This window comes from Mytilus edulis, chromosome 8, assembly GCF_963676685.1.
Source record: "Mytilus edulis chromosome 8, xbMytEdul2.2, whole genome shotgun sequence".
Classification (NCBI taxonomy): Eukaryota; Metazoa; Mollusca; class Bivalvia; order Mytilida; family Mytilidae; genus Mytilus; species Mytilus edulis.
In genome coordinates, this window is record NC_092351.1 from 84,239,620 (window position 1) to 84,248,339 (window position 8,720).

Below are 8,720 nucleotides of genomic sequence, written 5' to 3' on the forward strand. Positions count from 1 at the left end.
ACATTTTTGTAACAGCACAAATTAAGAACAAACTATGCAATTCAGTTTAAAAGTTGTATGCATGTCTGTCATGATTACTTTTTTTTCAGATGCACCACAGCTTTAGATAATGTTAGATACAATTCATTAACATTTACACTTACATTTTAAATGGACGATTATAGGAAAACTTTAAACAATACTTATATATAATCTAATTAAATTGTGGAAGTTTTCAAACGCTATACAATATTCTTTTCCTTTTCAGCACCAGACCATGAAGATAAAATTGAGTTATTCACTGCATATTATTCTCACTACTTACACGCACATATGAAGAATTAAAATTACAGGTTTATTACAAAAACCCGGACAAAAACGGTACGTACTGAAACCCGGACCGGACCGGACTCCGGACCCGGACTTTGGTATGAAACCCGGACCCGGACCGGACGCCGGACCCGGACTAAATGCCGGACCCGGACTGGGTAATAATTATGAATTTTCTTAGAATCACCTTTTCTTTTTTTAATCAGGAGAAGGAAGATAATTTTTTGAGAACTGTAACACAGTACATTTATATAATAATAAGATAATAAAATTTTGCTCTTACTCTTGTATAGTCTAGAAGAGAAGACAAGTATGCAAGTTAGCCTTGCAATGATTCTGTATCTTCAATTTACAGTTGTGCAATTACTTTAAAAAAAATCATACATACAGTATGAATGTTTACAAATGACTTTAAAAAACATGGAAATATTTTTTTTATAAATTATAGGGAGAAAGTGGATTTTCTTAGAATTATTTTTTCCGTTTTTTATTAAAATTATTCAGAAGGAAGTTAATTTTGGCAGAAATAAACAAGATGCATTACATCTATAATAATTATGAAAATTAATCAGACCTGTATAACCGGCCCCATATACTGATATATACCGTGACAGTAGTTTATATGGGCAGCAGTGACGCGATGCATGAACACGCATTAAGTAATTGTGTACTATATGTGTTTTAAAGTCCGACAGGAAATCACTAGAATACCTTGTCATGTCACCTCACAATAACTCTGGCAATAATTCCGTTAGTAATACTGATAATCAAATTAGGGAAGGACCGAATCATAAACAAATGTATTACATAAAAGTGTTTTGAACAAAATGATATTTTGAAAACTGTTGAACTATGAAATGATTTTAAAAAATAATCTTATTTATAATCCCATACATGTATTTGAATCATAAACTTAGATAAAAAAAAACAGTTTAAAAACGACTGACTATAGTTGGCAGTAGTCCTTTTGTGACAGTTAATGTTTTTCAAGGGTATCATTTGAGCCATTTTTTCTTTCAAATATATCAATTGCGCCAATATTCGGAAATTATTTGCACCAGTTTACTTGTGACACATTTGTATCATACATAATAACGATAGACAAATATTTGATGATAGTGCGGTGGTTTCACCATCCGTAAGTGCTAAAATCCCATCTACCGAAAGACGTACAACTAATGGAGTAGAGGCATTCTACAATAATTACAATGAACTGCTTATGGATCCCATCCGTCAATATTTGTGTTTTTCTGACAAAATAGGCAAGCGACAAGCTACTAAATATATTAAATTGCGAAATACTTATGCAGCTGCAGTAACAGTCAGGATTCTACTTCGTCAAAATTATCTCACCATTACGCCAGTTCATTTTCACAATCGTAGAAATTGAAGTCATTGTAGGGATGACGCGGTACCAATTTTGCTCTTGGAAACCGATAAATTTATCCACATTGCACCATTACGATCCTTATATGTCAGTTGTATTTTAAAAGACAAATGTATCAACTAGCTAATGAGCATCAGTTAATGATCTAGTCTGCATTGATTCAACTTAAAACTATTGTCTGATCGGTTGTCAGGTGGAATTTTCGAAAATTCATAAACATTTAAAAAAAATTCTAATTTAATATTTCGTGGAAGGGCAGACTAGATTTTTTTAGTGGTTGAAGACTATAAACCCTAGTTATCACACACAAAAAATTATAATTTTTCGAAGATATGCATTTTCATCATCCAACTTGAAAGACTGTCGTCAAGTACTTTCAGTAAAAAAAAAATAGCTATTCGAACACACCTACTCTGTTTTTGTGATTCATTAGTGAGTATATCACTTGACCCATATATTTCATCTTTTAGTACTGTGATTGTTTTTATGTTATAAAGTCAACCTGTAGCTTTGATATATAAAAATGATAGAATCTGAAGCGAGACGATGTATGAGATATTCTTGCTTTGTACGATATCAAGACAAAATATTCAACTCAAACACGCCCTAACATAAAAAGGTGCACTCGATTTTCTCTTTTCGATACACTTGTTACCCATTTTTTTTTTCTTGAATCACACAATGGAAGGGCAGACACGAAAATTACTGAACTAATAGATTGATATGTTTTCCGTCCGTGGTAATTTTATTTTAAAAATCGGAGATTATGCATTTTCTACATCCAACTTGAAAGATACCCATGTCGTCGACTTGATATCTAATTGTTCTGCTCAACTATGTACTAAATAAATTGAAAACTTATGCAATCCGTATACTCCTGGTCCGGGGTTATATCAGGTCACAGTCCGGACTCGCCTAATTTTAATTTGTTGATTCTCGGGTACACGTCTTTTATTAATGTTTCCGACGACAATCCAATAAGGAAAAAGTTGAATGAATAAAAATGAATAAGTTGGTCTCATCAAATAATTTGTGAAGTTTTTATATCTCTATCGATGTCTATAGTTTGCGAATACACCTAGTCCGGGGTTACTTCAGGTCACCATCCGGACTCGCCTATTACAATTATATTTTTCGTTAAATGTCGGATAAATATCTTATAAATTTCTTATGTATTACATGCTTGATCAAATGTCCCGTCAATATACTTTACGACAATAAACAGTTTACATACAGTTAGTCGTCGTAATGCAATACACGCAGGTATAGTAAACTTCAAGCTAGTCCGGGGTCATGTCAGGTCACAGTCCGGACTCACCTGTTCAAGAATGTGTATTACATTGTTGAAGGCCGCTTAAGTGTCGTTTATTGATTTTCCCGATGACAATCGAATAACTAAAGAAATAGAGAAATGAATAAAGGAAAAGTAAAAAGCAAAAAGGGGGGAAAAAATCTTTCAATTAAACAAATAATTTAGTATATTTATATACAATCCGTATACTCCTGGTCCGGGGTTATATCAGGTCACGGTGACAGTCCGGACTCGCCTAATTTTAATTTGTTGATTCTCGGGTACACGTCTTTTATTAATGTTTCCGACGACAATCCAATAAGGAAAAAGTTGAATGAATAAAAATGAATAAGTTGGTCTCATCAAATAATTTGTGAAGTTTTTATATCTCTATCGATGTCTATAGTTTGCGAATACACCTAGTCCGGGGTTACTTCAGGTCACCATCCGGACTCGCCTATTACAATTATATTTTTCGTTAAATGTCGGATAAATATCTTATAAATTTCTTATGTATTACATGCTTGATCAAATGTCCCGTCAATATACTTTACGACGATAAACAGTTTACATACAGTTAGTCGTCGTAATGCAATACACGCAGGTATAGTAAACTTCAAGCTAGTCCGGGGTCATGTCAGGTCACAGTCCGGACTCACCTGTTCAAGAATGTGTATTACATTGTTGAAGGCCGCTTAAGTGTCGTTTATTGATTTTCCCGATGACAATCGAATAACTAAAGAAATAGAGAAATGAATAAAGGAAAAGTAAAAAGCAAAAAGGGGGGAAAAAATCTTTCAATTAAACAAATAATTTAGTATATTTATATACAATCCGTATACTCCTGGTCCGGGGTTATATCAGGTCACAGTCCGGACTCGCCTAATTTTAATTTGTTGATTCTCGGGTACACGTCTTTTATTAATGTTTCCGACGACAATCCAATAAGGAAAAAGTTGAATGAATAAAAATGAATAAGTTGGTCTCATCAAATAATTTGTGAAGTTTTTATATCTCTATCGATGTCTATAGTTTGCGAATACACCTAGTCCGGGGTTACTTCAGGTCACCATCCGGACTCGCCTATTACAATTATATTTTTCGTTAAATGTCGGATAAATATCTTATAAATTTCTTATGTATTACATGCTTGATCAAATGTCCCGTCAATATACTTTACGACGATAAACAGTTTACATACAGTTAGTCGTCGTAATGCAATACACGCAGGTATAGTAAACTTCAAGCTAGTCCGGGGTCATGTCAGGTCACAGTCCGGACTCACCTGTTCAAGAATGTGTATTACATTGTTGAAGGCCGCTTAAGTGTCGTTTATTGATTTTCCCGATGACAATCGAATAACTAAAGAAATAGAGAAATGAATAAAGGAAAAGTAAAAAGCAAAAAGGGGGGAAAAAATCTTTCAATTAAACAAATAATTTAGTATATTTATATACAATCCGTATACTCCTGGTCCGGGGTTATATCAGGTCACAGTCCGGACTCGCCTAATTTTAATTTGTTGATTCTCGGGTACACGTCTTTTATTAATGTTTCCGACGACAATCCAATAAGGAAAAAGTTGAATGAATAAAAATGAATAAGTTGGTCTCATCAAATAATTTGTGAAGTTTTTATATCTCTATCGATGTCTATAGTTTGCGAATACACCTAGTCCGGGGTTACTTCAGGTCACCATCCGGACTCGCCTATTACAATTATATTTTTCGTTAAATGTCGGATAAATATCTTATAAATTTCTTATGTATTACATGCTTGATCAAATGTCCCGTCAATATACTTTACGACAATAAACAGTTTACATACAGTTAGTCGTCGTAATGCAATACACGCAGGTATAGTAAACTTCAAGCTAGTCCGGGGTCATGTCAGGTCACAGTCCGGACTCACCTGTTCAAGAATGTGTATTACATTGTTGAAGGCCGCTTAAGTGTCGTTTATTGATTTTCCCGATGACAATCGAATAACTAAAGAAATAGAGAAATGAATAAAGGAAAAGTAAAAAGCAAAAAGGGGGGAAAAAATCTTTCAATTAAACAAATAATTTAGTATATTTATATACAATCCGTATACTCCTGGTCCGGGGTTATATCAGGTCACAGTCCGGACTCGCCTAATTTTAATTTGTTGATTCTCGGGTACACGTCTTTTATTAATGTTTCCGACGACAATCCAATAAGGAAAAAGTTGAATGAATAAAAATGAATAAGTTGGTCTCATCAAATAATTTGTGAAGTTTTTATATCTCTATCGATGTCTATAGTTTGCGAATACACCTAGTCCGGGGTTACTTCAGGTCACCATCCGGACTCGCCTATTACAATTATATTTTTCGTTAAATGTCGGATAAATATCTTATAAATTTCTTATGTATTACATGCTTGATCAAATGTCCCGTCAATATACTTTACGACAATAAACAGTTTACATACAGTTAGTCGTCGTAATGCAATACACGCAGGTATAGTAAACTTCAAGCTAGTCCGGGGTCATGTCAGGTCACAGTCCGGACTCACCTGTTCAAGAATGTGTATTACATTGTTGAAGGCCGCTTAAGTGTCGTTTATTGATTTTCCCGATGACAATCGAATAACTAAAGAAATAGAGAAATGAATAAAGGAAAAGTAAAAAGCAAAAAGGGGGGAAAAAATCTTTCAATTAAACAAATAATTTAGTATATTTATATACAATCCGTATACTCCTGGTCCGGGGTTATATCAGGTCACAGTCCGGACTCGCCTAATTTTAATTTGTTGATTCTCGGGTACACGTCTTTTATTAATGTTTCCGACGACAATCCAATAAGGAAAAAGTTGAATGAATAAAAATGAATAAGTTGGTCTCATCAAATAATTTGTGAAGTTTTTATATCTCTATCGATGTCTATAGTTTGCGAATACACCTAGTCCGGGGTTACTTCAGGTCACCATCCGGACTCGCCTATTACAATTATATTTTTCGTTAAATGTCGGATAAATATCTTATAAATTTCTTATGTATTACATGCTTGATCAAATGTCCCGTCAATATACTTTACGACGATAAACAGTTTACATACAGTTAGTCGTCGTAATGCAATACACGCAGGTATAGTAAACTTCAAGCTAGTCCGGGGTCATGTCAGGTCACAGTCCGGACTCACCTGTTCAAGAATGTGTATTACATTGTTGAAGGCCGCTTAAGTGTCGTTTATTGATTTTCCCGATGACAATCGAATAACTAAAGAAATAGAGAAATGAATTAAACTGTCAATTGTTCTTGAACAATTGAGAGGTCTTTCCTTTTGTAATGTAAAATACATGTTCAAACAGACGTAGAATGTATTGAAAAGCTTTAAAACACACTGAAAAACCTTTAAATAAGGTTAAAAACACCAAATTCGCTATATGGGACATGACCTTGACCTTTGACCTTTTGACCTTTGTCAAGGTCATTAGTCCCCAATGTCATTGCCGAAGACCCCATGGGTCTAGGACCTTTGGTTATATAGTAAAAGATGATTTTGTCTTTCCAGAAACCTAAAACAGGTGTTATGCCCCTTAAAAAAAGGTCAAATCTCTTCGGTCAAAATGTAACAAAGTTGTGCCGTAATGACCCAAACATTTTCCACTATTTAAAACTTCTGTAAGTATAATGGTTTCTGAGATTATCCCATAACAAGGTGTTAGGTCAAAGGTCAAGGTCAACATACAAATTTGACCTTGAGGTATTTTTCAAAGATACATAAATTGATGATGATTGGTGAAGATCCTAGGTGTCTACGACTTACGGTTTCTGAGTTTTGGTGGTCAACCGACACCGGTTAATTTTCATAGGGGCATAACCCTACCAATGAGTCGTTGAATCTTTTCGATCCAAATGTAACGAAGAACCAGGGTCTGGTCCTGAACAAATTTCACCCTTTGTTTTTTTTCTACCTATTACGGTTACGGTGTTGGAACGATAACAATGTTTTTGGGTTTCGGAGGGATTACTCCGAACCGACAAAATATTTCGACTCACAGGGTGAGTTCCGGATAGGTATTCATTACACTGATACAAAGTGTGAACATGAAAGCGACACGTCTTACGGTAACGGAGGCTAACTTCGTCAAAGTTTGGCGGAACAAAAAGAATAATAATAATTAAAATGTCAATTGTTCTTGAACAATTGAGAGGTCTTTCCTTTTATAATGTTAAATATATGTTCCAATAGACGTAGAATGTATTGAAAAGCTTTAAAACACACTGAAAATCCTTTAAATAAGGTCAAAAACACTAAATTCGCTATCTGTGGACATGACCTTGACCTTTGATAGTTTGACCTTTGTCAAGGTCATTAGTCCCCAATGTCATTGCTGAAGACCCCATGGGTCTAGGACCTTTGGTTATATAGTAAAAGCTGATTTTGTCTTTTCAGAAACCTAAAACAGGATTTATGCCCCTTAAAAAAAGGTCAAATCTCTTCTGTCAAAATATAACAAAGTTGCGCCGTAATGACCCAAACATTTTCCACTATTTAAAACTTCTGTAAGTATAATGGTTTTTGAGTTGTTCTGATAACAAGGTGTTAGGTCAAAGGTCAAGGTCAACATACACATTTGACCTTGAGGTATTTTTGAAAGTCTCATGAATTGTTGATGAATGGTGAAGATCCTAGGTCTCTACGATTTACGGTTTCTGAGTTTTGGTGGTCCACCGACACCGGTTAATTTTCAAAGGGGCATAACCCTACCAATGAGTCGTTGAATCTTTTCGAATCAAATGTAACGAAGAACCGGGGTCTGGTCCTGAACAAATTTCACCCTTCGTTTTTTTTCTATCTATTACGGTTACGGTGTTGGAACGATAACAAGGTTTTTTGGTTTCGGAGGGATTACTCCGAACCGACAAAATATTTCGACTAACAGGGTGAGTTCCGGATAGGTATTCATGACACCGATACAAAGTGAGAACATGAAAGCGACACGTCTTACGGTTTAGGCTGCTAACTTCGTCAAAGTTTGGCGGAAAAAGAATAATAATAATAAACAGAAGAAATACAGTAAGGTCTTTCCTTATAGAAAAAGGAAAGACCTTAATAATAATAATAATAATAATTAAACTGTCAATTGTTCTTGAACAATTGAGAGGTCTTTCCTTTTGTAATGTAAAATACATGTTCAAATAGACGTAGAATGTATTGAAAAGCATTATTACACACTAAAAACCCTTTCAATAAGGTCAAAAACACATAATCCGCTATTTGGGACATGACCTTGACCTTTGACCTGTTGACCTTTATCAAGGTCAATAGTCCCCAATGTCCTGAACATTTTGCACTATTTACTATTTCTGTAAGTATAATAGTTTTTGAGATATCCAATAAAAAGTGAAAGGTCAAAGGTCAAGGTCAACCTTAAAAAGCTTTAAAACACACTAAAAATCCTTTATATAAGGTTTAAAACACTAAATTCGCTATCTGGGACATGACCTTGACCTTTGACCTTTTTACCTTTGTCAAGGTCATTAGTCCCCAATGTTATTGCTGAAGACCCCATGTGTCTAGGACCTTTGGTTATATAGTAAAACCTGATTTTGTCTTACCAGAAACCTAAAACAGGGGTTATGCCCCTTAAAAAAAGGTCAAATCTCTTCGGTCAAAATGTAACAAAGTTGCGCCGTAATGACCCAAACATTTTCCACTATTTAAAACTTCTGTAAGTATAATGGTTTCTGAGATTATCCCATAAC